This window comes from Corvus brachyrhynchos, unplaced genomic scaffold (genome assembly GCF_000691975.1).
Source record: "Corvus brachyrhynchos isolate BGI_N302 unplaced genomic scaffold, ASM69197v1 scaffold258, whole genome shotgun sequence".
NCBI lineage: Eukaryota > Metazoa > Chordata > Aves > Passeriformes > Corvidae > Corvus > Corvus brachyrhynchos.
The window spans coordinates 2,603,309-2,622,790 of record NW_008240122.1 but is presented as its reverse complement, the minus strand read 5'-3'; the positions used below and the strand labels follow the sequence as shown (position 1 = coordinate 2,622,790).

General features: G+C 39.5%; 1 long non-coding RNA gene across 3 annotated transcripts in view; it reads left to right on the top strand.

The window, feature by feature from the left end:
• LOC108449240 overlaps positions 1-19,482 on the top strand; it is a 76,312-nt gene that overhangs the window by 23,378 nt on the left and 33,452 nt on the right. For all 3 annotated transcript variants that reach the window (XR_001865393.1, XR_001865391.1, XR_001865392.1), the window contains one exon: positions 18,736-18,835. This is a non-coding gene — a long non-coding RNA (uncharacterized LOC108449240). The remainder of the gene's footprint in view (positions 1-18,735; positions 18,836-19,482) is intronic.

Here is a 19,482-nt window from a genome sequence, read left to right as displayed (position 1 = left end):
AAATGAAGGCATTTTGGAAGAGAACCAGACTGGCCAGTAAAACCTTTCACCCTCGTAAACTGTACATTTGGTTTGATTTTTGGCTTAGATCCCAGAACTTGTCACAAGCTTTATTATAAAGCTGTAGTTCAGCTAGAGTTTTGTTAGCTTTATTGCAACATGGGCTCTCCTCAAAAAAAAAAAAAAAAAAAAAAAAAAGGAAGAAAAGAAAAAGCAAGCAGACCAGTAAGAAAAGCTTTTGTCCATTCTGAATCCTTTTCAAATTCTGGAGAAAATATACTAGGAAATGCAATTAGCAGGATCACTGTTTGGCATCAATCATCAGAATATAAATGAAGTTTATCTAAAATTTATAAAAAATATACATCACCTCCTTAAAATAGTCCAAGAGTGACTAATCACATAAACAATAAGGCAGTCACCAACACTCAAGCATGTTAGAGCTTCTGAGAAAGCACAGGCCTAGAAATGCCAAAGGGGAGTCTACAGATTGACTGGAAATGATATGGACATCTGGAGAGAAGATTTTTTTTTTTATGTATGTACTTTCCCAAAGGGGTAATTTAGCTCTGCATCAGTTCACTCAGGGAATATATGAGAAAAAAGAAAAGAAGAAAAAGGAATGTGTTATGATGCACAATTATAAAACTGTTAGTCTCATCCTGCTTTCATGCATCCTGTGTCTCTCATGCAATGGATCCCCTTGGTTCAGGACCAAGTACAAGTGAGAGCAATATGGGATTACTGATAATGGGATTTAAGGGGAAGTTTTTATAGGATAACCATCAGTAATTTTTTAACCTATTGCTGCAGACTGAATGGTTATAGAGAGGATGTGTAGATCTGCTCTAAAATATCAATTTGTTTGTAGCCCTTGGCTGGAAGTTAAAACGTGGTCTTGTAGCTGTGAGTCTAACTTGAGATGCAGAGGATCAAAGTTTGACTGTTGCTCCTGTCAGTCAATTCCCATGTGATCCTTGAGTAAGTAAATTATACTGACTATCTTTCAATTCCCTGTTGAAGGAATGGTAACCAGAAGATTTTATTTGAGACTAGTTTAGACTAGTCTAAAAGGCTTAGATCAGTTCTTACAGTGTAGAAATTTTTTATCTTCTAAAACTTCTTCAGTCAAGAAATGTTCATTGGCCAGAGACCTTAATTTTGATTGGGATTTATAGAAACCAGGTTCTTAAAGTATTTGATTCCCCTAAAATGCAAACAGGCACAACAACTCAATTTGTTTCACAATATTTTGGTACCTAATTTCAACAGGAATAATTACAACCCAGTGCAACACTACAATGACAGTGGTTCCTTGTTTTCCCATTGGAAAATACAAGGTCACAAAATTCTGAAGTTCCTGGAGAACCTACTGAACTGAGTCCCATGTCTCCTTCAGTAGTTGTAGTAGGGCTGTCTGGAAACAAATCACCCAGGGAGCAGATTACTTGAAAATCTCCCTTTTTATGCAAAATGTTTAGTGTTTGGATGTGAGCTGTATTTTTTGTGCATGGAACGACACACGATTTCTTATTGGCACTCTGGAAAAGCAAGCAGTTTGTCTCAGCATCATTTAAATCTGGTTCCCATGCCCAGACCATGCTTGGTAACAGCTGTGGGCTGCCTTAGTAATGTCTGAATCCTCCCTGTGGAGCTGTGCTGGAAGCTTCACCTGGCTGGGACCAAGCATGAGCCTGGCAGAATCATTGTCATTACTGGTGAGTAAATCACTCCCAGAACTTGTCCTCCACTCCTTCCCAGAGAACAATGTTGTCTCATGGTGCTTTGCTGTGGGTCATGTAATGGAAAGTTAGTAGTGCATCAGTGATGTCCATCAGCAACCTATAGAATTGAGAGTTTGTGTGGCAGGTGAAGGTTGTGCACATATTATTGTACACACATTAGCTTTAAACAAGGAGGAGACTCAGTTATGTATGAAGTGCAATGTAGTGTGTTGCTACTGAATTTAAGATCGCAAGCAAAGCATGTAACTCTCAAGGAGTCCTTAATGAACCTTGATTTGCAGACTTTAATCTGGTAATCAGGAATTTTCAAACTGTACTTGAAAGTTTGCTTGGATTACAAGTAATGAATGCAAAAGTAAAATTGTGAAGGACTTGCATCTATCAATAAGAGGAAATCAAAGTGAATGAGGAAACTGAGACCCCACCAGTGTATGGCATAGCATATATTCTGTGCTGTGTTGAGAATGAGATTGTTTTAACAGTCAGCAGGAGCCAGAGCCTCAATACCTCTAAAAGTCTGTCTCTCTGCTTTACATTCTTATTGCTTTCTTTGAGGGGGAGGAAGGTTTGAAGGTCACAGAATTGGGCCGCTTGTGTAACCAGAACCAGATGATGAATTACTTTTTTAAGGATTTTGATTCTCTGAAAATTTTATCCCAGAAAAGCACAAGGACACACAAAGTCTGTGGTAGAAATTAAATTATATCAAGATTACAGAAATAATGTGCATCATAGTTCTATGGGAAGTGGCTTTTCATTGTTTAGCGTATGAGAAAGAAAGACTAACAAGTTAGGCTACACAGATGGGTTTGTGCTGTGTAACTTGTTTTATAACAAACCTTTAAATATTGTACACAAACTGAAAGAACATATATTGGAAAGTCTCAGACCTTATGAAAAGAAATCAGTTAGCACAATTAACATTCAAGCTAGATTAACTGTTATTTTAGTTTAAAAAACCCTCACTCTCCATTCTTTCATGCTACCCCCTACAAAAAATTTGGAACTCATCACTGGAAATATCACCTCAAAAATCTTTTTCTGCTTTCTGTTATTATAACCAAAGATGTATGTACTCATTGGAGCAAAATAAAAATGAATTTAATTGGTTTTTTAATCAGAAACAGACCCAGATGAGGATTTCAAAATTATGAGAACACTTTTTTAATTTAGATTTCTGGTATGTTCTAGGAAAAATGCTGATTATTATCAAATGTGGGAGACTGGGTTGCAAGGCCCATTAAAACCTCTGGGAAAACTGAAAACAATTTTGATGTGCTTTGAATTAGGCTCTTTCTAGAACAGTCTCTGGACATAGTATATGGAATGGACTGAAAAGTATCTCATTATGCTACTCCAAAGGCTCTGTTTTTCATGGCAAACTGATGGTTTTGAGCACTGTCAAACAATCTGTTTCCTTCTTCACACTTTTTTGGCCCAGTTTTGGTTTGTGCTGTCCAGCTTCTCCCAGTTAGTGACCAAACATTTTTCGGGTGCCTGTTATGGAACTGAAGCTCTTCCCAAGTTGCCACTGGTATGGCAACTGGATTTGAGTACAAAGACGAGGGCATGTTATGGGAGTCCAGTCATTCATCCCCAGAGCTGGAGAATGGTTCTGGATATATTAGCAGGCCAAAGGTTTAGCAGAAGGGAGGCCTCTGTCAACCCTTATCCAAAACTCACTTTTTTCAATGAAGTCTCTGTTTTCAGTTGGGTTAGCTGTGGAGCTCTATTGTAGTTTCTCATTTCCCCTTTCAATTTCCACCACCCTTGTTCAGCATGTGAGTTGATCCCAGGAGCAAATGGCAATGGAGAGAGCTAAGCAATACTGCAATGGACAGAACTATACAGAGTTCATGCTGTCTTCTGCAGGTCCTCAGCTGTGTGTCTAAAATCCCATACAGTGGTTATGTTTCTAGGATCTGGCCACAATAATCCAGCATGAGGGATTGGTGCCACACCAGGCATTGCTTTTCCAGATCTTGGTTGGACACTACTGGGCAGTGCACCATCCTGGCTGGGGCTCAAGGTGAGCAGCAGTGCCATGTCCTCCAGGCTGAGCTGCTCCACAACTCCCTTAGAAGAAAGCAAATCCTCAGCTACTTTTCTTCTGGATTGCTTTCCGGTGGTTTTGTCTTACCCTCCCTCAGCACCAGGAGCAGGGTGAGTCCAGTACTTTTAAAAGCCCCACTCTTCATGAATGCCACTGAATGGGCTTTTTACAAGGTAGAGTTTGACCTAAGACTTCTGATATTCTGAAAGGAATCCCTTTTGCAGTGAGCAGCATTGCATTAAAAGGACAGTTTTGTTCTCTCACTGGAGTGAGAGCAGAATAGGAGTTTCTGCAATTTTTCTGTCTGCTGTAGCTTTGCTATAACACAATCTCTCTGATGCTTCTGGTGATGATAAATAAATTAATTTATATGTTGTTCTCTTCCATTCTCGGTACTGAGGAAACAGAACAATAACATACTCTTGTCGATACAAGCACTGCCCTGGGAATTGACTAATTAACATAAAGCTCAGCCCTGCAGGGACATTTCCAGGTTCATTTCTTGCTGCCTCAGCAAACTACAGGGTTTGGGCTGTTAACTACTTTCAGATGCTCTTTGTCTTTCAAGAAAGAAATAAAGAACATCCACATTGCTTTAGGCAAGTTAATGATTCTAAAGAACACTTACCTTTTTACCACATGCTTCATGGCCGATTAAAATCCTGAAGGAGCTAAGGATTATATACCATGTACAGTTCTTTGGCAGAAAAACATGCATTCTGAACTAAAAGTGAATGGCTGAATGCGACATTTGCATTCATTGTTTTTCCAGACCTGCATACTGAGAATGTTTGATTTTACTCAAAAGAATACCAAAGCAGTGGTTTTGTAGGTGCTTTGATTTCTCAGAATCTCTTAAGGTTATGACAAGCAGTTTACAGTGGCTACTGAGAAAATTGCAGAAACTTGTATAACCACTTCTGTAAAATTAAAAGGAAATCTGGCCTAATTTGCAGAGATGTGTCTAAAATTTTGAGAAACTAATACTACTTGTCTCTTGTGTGTGATCATATTTATGTGAAATATGTACTTTTCATTCACATTCTTTTCTTTAGACCACAAAGCAAAAGTTTCCTGTATACAGAAAAAATACATGAGAAAAGGAAAAAAATTCAAATGAAGTTAAATCTTCATTTCACCAGTAAAGAAAACCTCATTGCTTTTATTCATTTTCTCTAGGTTGCTAGATTTGCTCTGCTCCTTGTACTGTTTATTATTATTAATCTATTATTAATGGATGTCTGCCTATTGCTGCTGTTTATGAATGAACAAAATCCCATTCTGTAACTCATAGAAATCAACTGTAGAAATTAACAGTAGAAAAATCTTCTGACAGAGGGCTGAAAGCTGTTTGACGTGTCCTCAAGGGCTGCAGCTAAAAGGCCTCAGAATTTATGTGTGAGTGAGCACAGATACTTTCAAAGTGTTCTGTAAGAGCGTAAAAATCAGTGTATGTGCAAAGTGCACACTGGAGAAAGCCAGCACCAGAGTGCATGCAGATACATGCAACACCCAGAGCTCTGTTTCGTACACACACTTGCTTGTTGGTGCACGAATACGCTGATTTTTTGTGGGTACTTCAGGCATGACTATCAGAAGACTGGGTGTGTATATTACTGTGTGTGCCTATCAGAACAAGTCATTAAGGTTACGCAAACACATCTGATTCTGGTGTATAGGTTTCACAAACTTTATCCATTGGGTATGTGTGTCAGCCCATTTTTTTTTTTTTTGGTTTGTTTGTTTGTTTGTTTTTGTTTTTTGCACAAATTTCAAACATAGTAGTGCAATGTTTGTGGAAAATAGACAAAACCCTGAGAAAACATGCACTGTTTCACTCTTAATCAATTACCCTGGAAAGATTTAATTTGGGTCACTGTGGCTTTAAATTTCAAAATACCAAAGTGGATTGAAGGGAACTTTAAATCAAACTAGGAGAACTTAGAGAAATCAAGAAGGTAGGGGAAAGTGAAATCTGATATGGAGCCAGTGGACAGCTGGGGCTGTCTGGGCAGGGTGACACTTTAGAAAAGAAGAGACACTCATTGTGGGAGATGAGTGACCACAGGATGAGGAGTCAGAGGCAGAGAAAAGATTGTTACAGTAGTATATTGAAGAGGATGAGGCGCCAAGTGTCAGTCTTGGGGTGATCACAGAAATGCCAGCCTTGTGCCCCTCTAGCACTTGGGACTGCACCATGTGTCTGTGAAAGTCACTGAGGATCTTTATTTCCTCTTATGCCCATCCACACGAGCACTGGCAATTTACTACTGCCACCATCTACTATTACAACTGTTGTGCAAGCTGCAGAGATCTGTGCCATGGATTTCAGTATTTTCAGCACTGCTGATTCTGGGAGCTAACAAATGCAAAGATGCCAAAAACACGCTAATGAAATCTTAGTATTCCTCTTTAGTTACATGTAATTAGATACCACTCTCATTATCAGTATAATAACTTTTGATTAGTTTAATCTGCCTTTAGTACACTGAAAAGCTTAAGGAAAGCTAGGCATAGGCAACTAGGTTTTATTTAACTTTTCCCTGGAGATTCTTCCCAACACGCAGAGACTGTGGCTGTCATACAACAGCAGTACGCTAAAACAGAGGGAACTGTGCATTTTGCCTTTATTTTCAGGAAGTGTCAGAAGTATTAATAGCCTAAATTTTGCTAGCTAGCTTAAATTCTCACACTGCAATCTTGTGCATCAGCATTTTTTTTACCACAGATGGTCATTTATGTAACATGGTTGGAAATTGTGGCTGTGTTCCACAGCAACAGGAAAATGGGATACATCTGCACTGTGTGGGGAAAAATACAAATGAAGTAGAAGCTATGCAAGCATTTAAATTACAGGGAAACAGGACTGCGATAAGCCCTGGCCTACATGAGCAGGAAGAGAGTGTCAGCCTCACCCATGCCCTGAAAAAATGGTCACATTCGTGGGCTGCTCTATTGTACTAAGTGGAAGTTTGTTTATGCGGGACCTTCCTTCCCTCAGGACTTCCTCTGAGAGGAAATGTCGTCACTGTTCAGTAGGGGTCAATTGTTATGCATTCAAAACTCAAACATAAAATAGTATCACTGAATTCAACAAAGTGGAAAGGAATAAATAAGATTTGTCCATTTACATATTTAGAAACATGCCACAGTTATTCTTGCTCACCAATACTTTCAGAGAGCTGAGAAAAATCTTACAAGTCAAGTATCTGGGATAATATTGCTTTACATGTATCCCAAACACCCTACTCAGTCTTTGACAAATGTCCCTTTTTTCAGCTCTGCTATCTGCCTGTGGCTGATGTGGGAATATGATTTAAATGGAAGACGGCTAAAAAGCCTGCAACTTTAAAACTAGAGCCATTCTCTTATGGGAATACTCAGCCAAGTTGGTTCCATGTCTTGGACCAACCTGCTCTGACTCTGAGTTGCTCTGGATGAACACTTTTCTGAGGACATATTTGCAGCTGAGGTGTCCCTAGAGTTTAACTTTTTTTATTGTGATAAAGCAGGAATATTGTTTGAGATAAAAGGAGCTAATATTGGCATTGCTTTGCCTTTGTCATTGTGTTGTCAGTCAAAATAACTCTGAAAGAGACTTGCGGAAGGGGAACCCACTGAGGTCTTGGATTGACAGAACAACAGAATAGCAGAGGTTGGAAGAGCTCTCTGCAGATCACCTCATCTTACCTGGGTCAGGCAGGGTCAACTAGGGCAAGACATTGACCAGTTAGGTTTTTTCCTCCAAACAGGGGAGACTCTAAAACCTCTCTGAGCAACCTGCTCCAGTGTTTCGTCACCTTCACGGTAAAAAAATTTTACTCTTTTGTTTAAATGGAATTTTCTGTATTTTTGTTTGTGCTTTTTCATTGTCCATGTGCTTTGGTCAGGCTCACAGTAACTGTGCTGTTTTGACAGCAGCCATACTGGAAAGCAGACAAAGGCACACTCATGAGTGTGGCTGGTAAGCCCTGGTCTGTTCCCCAGTCACAAGAGGTTGTTAGCAAACTTGCCCTCTTAGGTGAGCAGACTTTGTCTCCAGACATACATTGGTTCACATTCTTTTATCCATTTTCCATTAGGCTGTGGGATACATGAAAACAGAGCAACACTGGGAACCAACCAGGATCCAGAGCAGTCTGCAGGGCACATATTTATTTGTCCAGAGAGGCACCACAACCATGACCAGTGTTGAAGTCTCTTGACAGCCTGTCTCTTAAGGTGTCAGTGTCCATGAAGTCCTCTTCCCTATTGCACGGTCTAGACTAAAAGTAAATTGCTAATCCTCTCTCACACAGATTTTCCCGAGGGTGCAGTAAAACAATCAGGGGGACAAGAAACTGACATTTAGTCTTCCCAGTGGAAAACGTAAGAATTCTTCTCCAAGGAAAATCTAAAAAATAGAACATATCATAACATTACAAACTGGTGTCAGCCTCTGTTTTAGATAAAGCACTATAATCTAGGCGCTAATTTTATTCTGGCTAGGGACCTGATCCAACATGTTTAAACCAATTCCTCCCTCCTTCCCACCTTTCTCTGCCTCTTTCTCTCCCTACCCAAGACGAAATACCCAGATTTTCAACGCAGGAATAAGCGGAGGGGCTTTCCTTTCACGCACGTCCGCGTAACCTTTCTGCCCAGCCGTGCCGCCTTGCTCCGGGCCGTCCCAGGCCACCAGCCCCTGCATCCCATCTGAAAGAATGTCGCCTGTGAGGCAGAAATTCCCACCATGGGAATCGCGCCTCTGTGTCGCACAACAAAGGCCACCGCATTGTGTCCCTGTTAAGCGGGTGTTAAAATGCGCATATGTTGCCAGGGCTATTGCAGGCGAGGGCCCATTTAGGAAGCGGAGGTTTTTCCCCACTGCTGGCTGCTCTGAATCCCCCATATTAGCACATTAGCGCACATGCGGCCGCCTTATCAGATTAGCTACACTTGTCACAGATTAGCTCACCCTGTGAAGGAGCCGCAAAGGTACCTTTGACCATTCATTCAAAGGAGCCAGAAAAGTTTTTTTTTTTTTCTTGTCTTCAGCCATCAGAGTGCAAAACAAATTAAAAGGAAAGTCCCCCTTTCTGTCTCTCACTCCCCCCCCCAATTTTGGCTATAGGATAACTAAAGAATAGGTGCTACGGTGGACTACACAGAGAGATATTAATGGACACCTAATATTCATCTAGAAAATATTTATTTAACCCCTTAAAAACATTGATGTGTTTTCTTTCCTCACCAATGTCAATAGACCTTTGAGAAATGACCTTTCTGAAGCTCAGATTTTTTTATTGTTTTGCTTCTCAGTCTCCCCCTTCCCCTCCTTTTTTATTACAGTTCATTTGCAGCGTGGTTCAGTGGTCTCTATTCTGCACATTAGGGGTGGGGGAGAGGAAAAGACTTGCTAATGGTTCGTTACACTATTTTTTTAACCCATCTTGCTCCTTAAAAGGTTTTGATAGCTGGTAAAACAAACAGTGACTCAAAATACCTTCGGTATGACTTGCAGTCTACACAGGCATTAAGACTGAGCCTAGAGAAGACAATAATGCCTTGGACATGCAGTGACAGCAGTGATTCCAACAGTCATCTCTGAACGAGCTTGTAGTGAAGAAGGCCTAGAAAGCTACAAAAACATACAGCTGAAATTGCTGGCTAGCACTCACACCTTTGGCACAAAAAAAAAAAAAAAAAGTGGAAGGAAACTGTGATGAAGAAGGAATGCAGCAATTCCTCACACCTCGGTGCTTTCTAGGGGAGGTGTTTCACATCCTTGGGCCAGGTGTTGTATTACTGTACTCAGTTGGAGCTTGCCCACCGCTGCAGATTAGCTGTGCTGCCTGCATGTGGGAGACAGGGGACAAACCCGGGACAAACCCAGGACAAAAGTGCTTTTCCAGGACTGATGTTCCCTTTGTCATACGTGTAGGCTGTGAGAGTAGACCTTCAATCACCACTCAAGGGTCTAGTGGAGAATATTTTATCTAGGAAATGAAGAAGAAATGAAGAAATCACAGACTGAATTGTGACTGTTTGTTTGGGTTGGTTGTTGTTGTTTTTTTTTTTTTTTTTACTTTGATTGCAGGTAACCAAACTGCATTGTCATTAGTAGAACTTTAACTGCTAATTCTTTGTTCAACTTCTTCCACAAATACTGCAGCACAATCAGTGATATTGTTTACTAGTTGTTTCTCCACACAAGCTGGAACCTGGCTGTTTGCATGTGCTGTTTGCAAAGAGCAGAAAGTACAATAGATCATTTGTAAGGGCGATAGCATGTTACCAGACGCTGGAGTTTCAGTGCTTCTGAGCAAGCAGCCTGACAGTGTGCTCTGAAGTGTATGCAATCATACACTTTAGGGTCAGAGCTCTTCTTTTTGGTTCTGGGATCATTTTTTGACAGCTAAATCTTAGTGGTGACTCAGTTTTTAGATCCTGTTGAAATGCAATGATATTTCTCCTACAGTAATTTCTTATTTTATTGTTTTCAAGTCACAGTGCCACACCAGTAAGAGGGGATTGTGAAGGATGTGGCAAAACTATCCCATGGAACCCTGTGCCAAGAAAACTTACAGCACTGATGAGCTCTAAGCTATAAACAACTCCAATTTATGACCTAGAGAGTGAGGCAACAGCAGTAACAGCAAAACAGGGAGAAATATGTGGGAGAAATCAAACAACTGGACCCTGCTTTTGCTTCTTCTTAGTTGCTGAAAATGGTCTCCATGTTAAAAAGTTACCAGAAGAGTTCATTGGCACATCTGTTTCTTCTATTGTCAGGAAGGATGATAAAACCTTACATTATTGATTTCCTGCATTGTTTTCTGATAAAAAGCATCAGTATTTTTATTTTTATATTTCCACATGCACCTAGTTCAGTACAGTAATTTCAACATTCTATTCATAAATATATATATATGGTGTTAACTGATTTCTTCCAGTTTTTAATTTTTGTTTTGAAATCGTGTGATATGAAAAGGAACATTGAAAGTAGAATTCAAGTTAAAAATCTATTATTTCCCTGTCAGTCTAGGAATTATTTCTATATTTTTGTGAAAAACAATTTTACAGTCTACACTGACACCTTTTAAATGCACCTACTGCGAGTCTATCTAGTTTATGCACTGCCTTGAGTCATTAGTCTGAATTTAGCAAAGCCATTTTGTTGGTGATCCTTCTGGTTTTATCCCAGAGCGAGAAAAACTGCAGAGCTAACGGCCTAAATTCACAGTAATTACATCTCTTTCTTCCTCAAATAAGCACATAGGAGTCTGGGTCAGAGTATGAATCTTGTGTTTCCATTAGTTATTGTTACTGTGCTCTCCGAAGTGTCACCTGTTTTTCCAGTGTGAGTAAAGGGTCCCAGTTTGAGAGACCCTGTTGAATGTGAAAGTGCTGACTTTCACAGGGTCCCCTTAGCTGAGTGTTGTCTGCAACAATGTGTTTTGGTGCTGAGGATGTAAATTTGAGTATTTTCCAGAAGCTTGATTCAAATCCAAGCAGTAATCTTCCATGGCCCCAAGTCAAAATTTAACCTCAGCCCATTAAATGTTTGATTTTGAATCTAAATGATAAAACAGTCTGACTTGCTTGCCTTGAGCAAGAGTCTAGGATCAAGACCTGTGGCATTTTACATTTTGATTCATGAAGCTGGGTCCATGGCACTCAATTTTCTAATAACTTTGTCTTTTTTCTCTCTCACAATGTCAGGCAGCCTGGTCTGTGAGTTAGCAATGCAGCCATGACCTACATCGTGTGGGGTCAGAAAGCAGTAGGGAGGCAGTGCCATTGGGGAAGGAGATGGAGAGCTACTGCTGGCTGTCATCCATATGTGATGGGAAAAGAGGAAAGCTTGGACATCATGCTTCCTGGCAGGAGCTGAGCATCTCCAGCCCTGTCACCTACCCACTTGCTTTTGTCACCTCAAGTGGTCTGGTTCATGGGCAGAGAAAAAACTTGACATGGCACAGAGCTTTGAGCCTTCAGTTCCTTGATGCAGCTCTTAGAACAAACTTCTTGGCTTTCGTCATTTTATGACCAATCAAAAGCAACCCACAATTTTATTTGAACTATCCATGAACTTTTGAAAACTAATGTCTATCAAAATATCAACAACACATTATTGAATTTTATGAGTAGCCCTTATATGTTTCAAGAAGCATCTCCTTATTTTAGCACACTGGATTAAGCTCAGGCTTCATCAGACATGAACAGAAATCAATTATTTTAAAGACAGGAGGGCTGCTTTGCTTACAAATCTTTCCCATGCTGATGAACTCCTGCAAGCTCCATGGCTGCTGACCTGGTCTGGGAGCTTGTTCTAATTGATAATGCCTCTCATTGTGAGAATACTGGCTACGCAAATCCCGATGCTTGGTGTGCGGATTTGCATTCCAATACTCTCTTCGCTCTGTAAGGGTGCGCAGGGCTGGTGTGCTGCCTCTCAAAGCACAATGGGAATTATGGATATGCGTCTCTGGGCCAATAATTACTTCCATGTGCTTGCTAACTGAGTGCAGGGAGAGAAGACTTTCCTCTTATTTAGTGTCTATCGCTGTCTTTGGTGCTGTATTGCATTTTAATATAAACATCCCCACAACTGCCTCACCCCAGCTCTGTTAGATACTTGCCTGGCTTTCATTAAAACACTAGTGCGTGAATAGCTCTAAGTTCAGGGCTGCAGGGCATCTTTGCTAAAGCTTGAATCTTTGGTAAACAACTTTCTTCACTTTTGGAAGTGTTAAAAGTAACTAAGCACCTAATGAAAGAGTAGCTAAATAATAGAGTTAGTCAAACTACTCCCACTAGTCTTTTTTGCTAGCAGGGGTAAATAAATAGTAAATGTTTTTTCAGCTATTATATATAGCTGGCAGCTCAGACTTCCTATTATATGTGTGTAGGTTCTTAGGGCTAAAGAATATCATGCTAGTATATATTGCCCTGTCTAGCTATCAAAAGCAACAGGTTTGGTAGGAAGAATTAGGTTTTTCCTTCTGTCCAAATAGGCTGGGCTACAAAAGTAACAGTATCAGAGCAACAGCTGGCTTAGTCTCATAATGCACTGCTATATAGTTGGGATTTCTTGTTTTCATTTCACTTTCCTTTGTTTTAGAGACATAAAGGGAAGCCCTTGGGGGAAAAGACTTCCAAGTTTAGTGCTTGACCAAAGCTGCCTGACTCTGGCATCAGCAGCCTTTATTGACTGGAACTCTAACGTTTCTTTCTCTGAACATTGACATTGGCACCTCTCTCCAGCCACAGAGCCAGTACCAAACAGGCCCAAGTGCAGGGCAACAAGCTTTCTGACACAGCTCTTCCAGCTGTTGAAGTGTCATCTGCCATAGACTATCCCTAGGGCTAATAGATAAATCACCCTGTGCAGTGATAAACATCCTAGAGTTTGCCCTTAGACTGCCCAATTAGGCATCATTCTGTGCTGTGGCTTCTATTTCAGGAAATGGTTTGAGGTCACCAAACTGTTCTTCACATGGAAGCAACAAGTATTTGCTAATGCCAGCTCTACTGTAATTTAAAAACTGTGGCCTGAACCAGGGACTGATGGAGCTGTGGTATGGAGGGGTTGGATTCATGCAATGGCAGCTCCTCTGTCAGGTGCCAAGTGTTTCTGCTTCCCCCACTCCTGCCACACTGGGCTGCCCTGGCTGAGGGCAGCCCTGCTCCTGAGCCAGTTGTACCAGCCACCTCATTTCAGTGCACTGTTCCTATGGAAAAGGAACAGTGATATCCTGATCAGGCATAATAATATGTGAAGCAAGAAGAAGGTGTAGTGAGGAAAATACATCCTGCATTTACAGAGCAACTTAAAAATTATTGCTGCAAAAGATACTTTTCAGTTTAATATTACTGCCCCCAAATTAGACTGTATTGCTCTTGCTAAAGGGGCCATTTCTGTTCCTTCAGTCCTTTGATGGAGGATCACAAAGAAGATCACATAAAAGAAGAATGAAATGAAGAATACACTAGATATTTTATTTAAGGTCCCTTGATACTGCATATTGGTGATGTATGACTAAATACTTTAAAATCTTCATAGCATTGTGCAGTTCTGCAGAGTATGGTACACTTCCTTCTTTCTTTTGCTCTTTATACTGAGCTATAAGAAGAACTGTATGGGTTCCTGCAGCAGCAAGTCAAATATTTTGCCTATAAGGTCACTTTTGTTATCACATGTGGTGTCGTAAGGAAATTTCCAACTTAGTTTCAAAATAGCTTTGGCAGGACGTACAATTCAAGCCAAGAAAGCCTCCTCCTCCTTTTCCCAGCTTCTGTCAACACCCAGTCAAGGGTCGGCAACCTAAATCCAGCTCATATGTGGTTGGCTAGCTCATTTTTTCATTTCTCCAGGGACAAAAACAGACTTCACCCCGGAGATAATGGCCCTCCCTTCCTGCGGTGACTGAGGTCTAGAAACCCTCTTCTCAGGTGCATTGCATAACCTAGACTTTTGCTTTCTGTACTTGGGTCAGACATGCACCATATATTTCAGTTAAAACAAACACCGCTCCCAACATGTCATATTCTTCTTATACTATCATCTAACAAAAAATTCTACAATACTACTGATTCCCACACCCAAAGTTCAGTCTTCTGTAGATAGAATGCAAGACGTCAGGCAATGGTTGCGGCCTCTGCTCAGTTCACGTCTGTGGCTTGTTCTTTAGACACAGTTTCTTAACAGGATTTCACTTGTCAGCTAGAAAGGTCAGAGAAAAGATAAATTTTTATTTGGATAAACTTCACTGTGTTAAATACTTACAGTGTATCTCACTTTTTTAAACAACCAGTCTATGTTTTTCTTAGGCTATATCTAATGTGTTTTGCTATAAATATGTCCTTATAGGCTTTTTGTGTGTTTGTGCCAAAAATAGAAACAGGGATATAAATTGTGTTCTTGGTCCCATTTCCTGCCTTTGAAGAATCTGTGGACTGAAGGATCACTAATGTTGGACTGAAGAATCACTAATGTTCAGGAACAGTTATATTCAGGACAGGTACCCATCATTGCCCCCATGGCTCTGACTAACTGCAAGTAAGTCTTCATGCAAGATGAGGCTCTTTTCCCGCTCAAGAGGCAGCTGAATTTGGATATGAGTACTGGATCCACGAGCCTTGAAGTTTCCATGCATCTGGTCAGGCTCAAACAGCTTTCTTTGGACTTTCAAAGACTGCTCCAAGATCTACCTTCTTTCTTCTCCTTAGATTTCAGTCATGCTACTGTTTCAGGTGTTCTTTCTTGGAGGCACAGAAACTGTTCATTGATATTTAGGGTTTTTTTTCCTTATACAACAAGCTGATTAATTTTACCCTGACACCTTCAATAAAGTGCAGCAGTTTTGTCGGATACATGAGACTGGAACCATTCATACAGTGTCTACTTTTCATTCACAACTGCCCCATCACTCCACTAGAGGTTCAGAAAGACAAAGCCTAGTTCACAGAGAAAGTGAGAATCAAAGTAATCAAGAGGTGCTCTGAATTTTTTAATTTGGTATTTTACTGATATTGAAGGATAAAGAGCAACACCCTGTTCTGTAAAAAATCAGCTCTCTATAAAAACTTAAGTGCAGCAGCCAAACATTGAAAAAACCAGCTGAAACTGGATGCGAAGGGAAGGAGGTTTAGGAAGAGAATGGATAGAAGGTGTTGAGGAAGATAATAGGTAGTGGCAGAGTTAATTTATAAAACACCATCTTTTTGAAAGGAAAAAAACAAAATCGGGGGAAAAAAAGGATTGTAGTGGAGGGGGTTGCTATAGTGAGAGTAATCTTACAACTTAATGTGTGAGTGTTCTCAAAAGACTGGATGTTCCAGTTCAGTGAAGCAAGATGGCCCCCTGCAGTATTGTTAGCCCCTCACAAAGAAATTTCGCTTCATCTAGGAACATCACTGTACAAAGCACTAACAGAACTGCTGTGGTTTACCATTATTTTCACTCAAAACACGAGGTAAACATTCTTTGCATTAAAACATCAGTCAAAAATAGAAGTCCTCATTTACCAACCTTGCTCCCACTTCTTCCGAATGTCTCCTATGGTGGTTCTGGTGCGAGACTGAAAAAAAAAAATTGAGTTTAGAGTAATATCTCTGAAACCTCAGGAAACAAAACTTCTCTCTCAAACTCATGTGGTAAAGATTGTGATAGGGTAATAGTAAAGACTGAAAAGAAAGTCTTGCTGGGGTTGTGAAGCCGGGCGAGAACTAAAGCTTCATGAACGAGAAGGTAAGCTTCAGAAAAATAGCTGTGTGTTCTACATGCACTCAGAAAAGGAATATTGACGAGTATTTTGTGCATGAGAAGCTTTTCATTTCTCCCATCCTATTACATTTCTCTGACAGTGAGAATGGGACAGCATGTTTTTTCGAAAAGAAGTTTTTATAATATTGGTATATTGGCAACACTTGGGCTCTCAGGTTTTCACATTCATTCACTGACACAACAAAACACTGTAGATTCTGTGCTTTGTGACAGCACAATTCCATGCTTTAGCACTTGTACAGATTGTGGAGTTGTATTAATCAATATTAGTTGTTGGTGATAAAATGCAGCAAAATGTAGGATTTAATTTATTTAGCAGTTCTGCAGGGATATGCAGTTAGCTTCCCTCTGAAGTACATGGGACTTCTTTGACTGCCATCTGCAACTTAAAGCATCCATCCAGGTCACACATTGCAAAAGCTAGGAAAAAGAGAGGAGAACCAGATAAAAAGAGACTCAAATATTTTCGTAGCAATTGAATACAGCAGTTCATAAGGTTCATGAACTCAAACTAATTTCTTTCCTAGTCCTGTTTCTCTCCCCCCTCCCCTGCTTTGTATACCTCCATGATTTCTATCACTATTATTTGCAAGGCAGTAACACTATGCCCAGTGCTTGACAGAGAATGTGCCAGAAGTAAAAGTGTTAGAAGAGAAAGCTGTCTTATAATAATTCTAATTCACACTTCAGCTGGTTCCAACCTAACTCAGAAAATCAAAAATGGACTTGGGAAGTCTGAATGATAGTAAAATTTATTAAAAATTAATTTCTTTGCTTTTTAATGCTGAACTTAACACATCACTCACAGAAACCCACCCAAGCTCTAAAGAATCAGTGTTGTGAGGTCTGTGTGGCCTTCTACAGACTGCTTTGGTGTGGGAGCTTGGATTGTTTTTGACCCTGTGACACTGAATGGCCAAGAGCTTCCATGCAAGGACAATGGTGCTGTTAGTGCCCATTACTAAAAGCCTTCTTGTTTCTTTCAACTGCTCACAGGCCTCCTAAACAATGAAAGAAATCCATACATCATTAATAAGGAGATTTAATTTAAATTCTGCTCTAAGAGAATTCTCAGATATTCCCCTCATTTTTTTTTTTAAAGTGAAAATTGCTGGAGTCTGATGTAAGGCAGAACCTTAATGTGGAGAAGTGTTGGGCCTCATTTAGAAATGCCTGGAAACTAGTGGGAATTGTAGTCATAAAGCAAACTGGAAAGCAGTACTGGCACACCAGTGAGCAGCTCCCATGAAATGAAATCTTGCTGAGCATGGGGATATGTCAGGTGGAAAAAAAAAAATCTTCCTGTTAAGTGATCTCTTTTGAGCCGAGGCATTTTATTACTTTTACACTTCTAATGATGGTAACTTTATTGTGACTGCGTGTATTCAGTATTTCTAACAGCCATTTGTTACTCAAAATAGCCTAATTTTCATTAGAAAAGGGAATTGTTAAATTCCAACAGAAGTTGGTGTGAAAGAAAATGGAACAGGATAGCCCATTTTCACTTTTGTAGTGAAAGGTTGTTAATATACACATCAATAATTTTGCTTTTAATCGTGAACACTCAACACAATTAAAAATCAGTCAGTACAAAATGATCAGGGCTATTTGTCATATGAAAATAATGTGAGTTGACTTTGCCTCAGCTCTATCTCTACCGTTAGTGGAACCTATCACATGAGGAATGAACCTTGATTAGGGATTTCAGAAGGTTTTATTCTGCTGTCACTTTGGATTTGAAACCATTTTTCATTTTGGTATTTTTAGGAATGTAAATAACAACACAAGATTTCACAGAAACTTCTAAGTTGGACTATATTGCTTGAGAGATTGGTTTATATTGCTAAAATAAATCCATCTGCCAGAGCAAGGCCAGAAATTACTAATGATGCCTTTGTTGTATATATATAACATCTTTAAATGTTTAAAACAGATTCTAGTGCATATGTAATCCAGAACGAGCCAGCAAACTAATGATTAGGTGAAGAACAACATTTGTATCATGCTCATTCTTCACAAGTTTCAATAATCATGCACAGTTTCTCACTGGGTGTGTTTTGGTTACCCATCAGATTATCTGTCTATCTATCTGTCTATCTATCTATCTATTTATCTTTCCACATATGTATCTATCTGTGCACACACACACAAATATATATAAATATATTTAGAGAGAGAAAACTTGGAAGAGAAATTCTTCTGCTTATGCCATTAAATTTAATTGAATGTTTTGGAGTTAATTATTCTGTAGTTAAGCTATGCTACCTCAGAGCAGAATTTCTATTTTGGCAGATAGAAATTTTGTTGTATAAACTGGATCCTCAGTCTAAATGCAGCCCTTGTACAGCTCATGCAATGCTCTTTTTAAGTTGGGGGAATCTAAGTAATAAAAAGGTTATAGATATAAATATAGATACAGGTATTAATAAATAAATTGATAGATGAAGAAAATAAGAAAAAAGTTTAAATATAATAAAAACAGCTCCCTAAGTCTGCTCTCTGTGTACTATGGCTTCTAAAGAAGGTAGCTTCAAAAAAATTTCAGAGGCTTACTCTAAGGCATATTCAATGATTCTTTTATCCCACACCCCCAATCTCTGTAAAATCAAGCAGGATCTTATCAAAGATGTTATATTCACTTTAAAGATTTTTACATTCTTTTGCAGGTGCCCCTAACATGACACAACCTCAAGGGCGTTTGTGGAAACTTCTGTTTTGAGGAGATTCTGGAAGTTATCTCTATGTCAAGTTTTCAAACTGTATCTAGTAAGTACATGATCACTTTACAGACCAGTGAAATGTGAATTCTTTCCCATAAATGTTTAGGCAGCAGTACCAAACATCAGTTTAAAACAGGAAATTAACGATTGCTTTTTGGGGGTTTAATTTGTTTTGGAAAATTTGGGATAGGAAAATATATGTATTCTTTTGAGCATGAACGAATTCCTTGGAATTTGGGTACGTTGACGTTAACATTTCTGTGTGGGTCAGTACTATGCATTTAAGGACTCCCTTGCTTGTTGCCAGCTGCCATGTACTGGTTCACATCAGAGATACCACAAACTGGATTCTTTTAGGATGTCATTAAGCCAGAAGATGCAAATATAATACATGCCAAGCCACCAACTGGCAAATCAATTCACACTCAAATATTCCTTTGAATGCATAAATAAGTTCATGTTGAGCATGTACAAGTCCTTTCTATGTTTGTTTTTACAAATATTTGAGCAACTGTGCCTCATTAGCTAGAACAGTACATCACAAACTCACTTGAATGAATATGCATGAAATCACCATTAGTTTTGCATTTAGAGTAATTATTCTGCACACATATTTAACCAGAAAATGGACAGCAAAGAAACCACTCATCTCATTTCCTTGAGCTCAAGTGAGAAAGGTATTTCAGGCCTGAT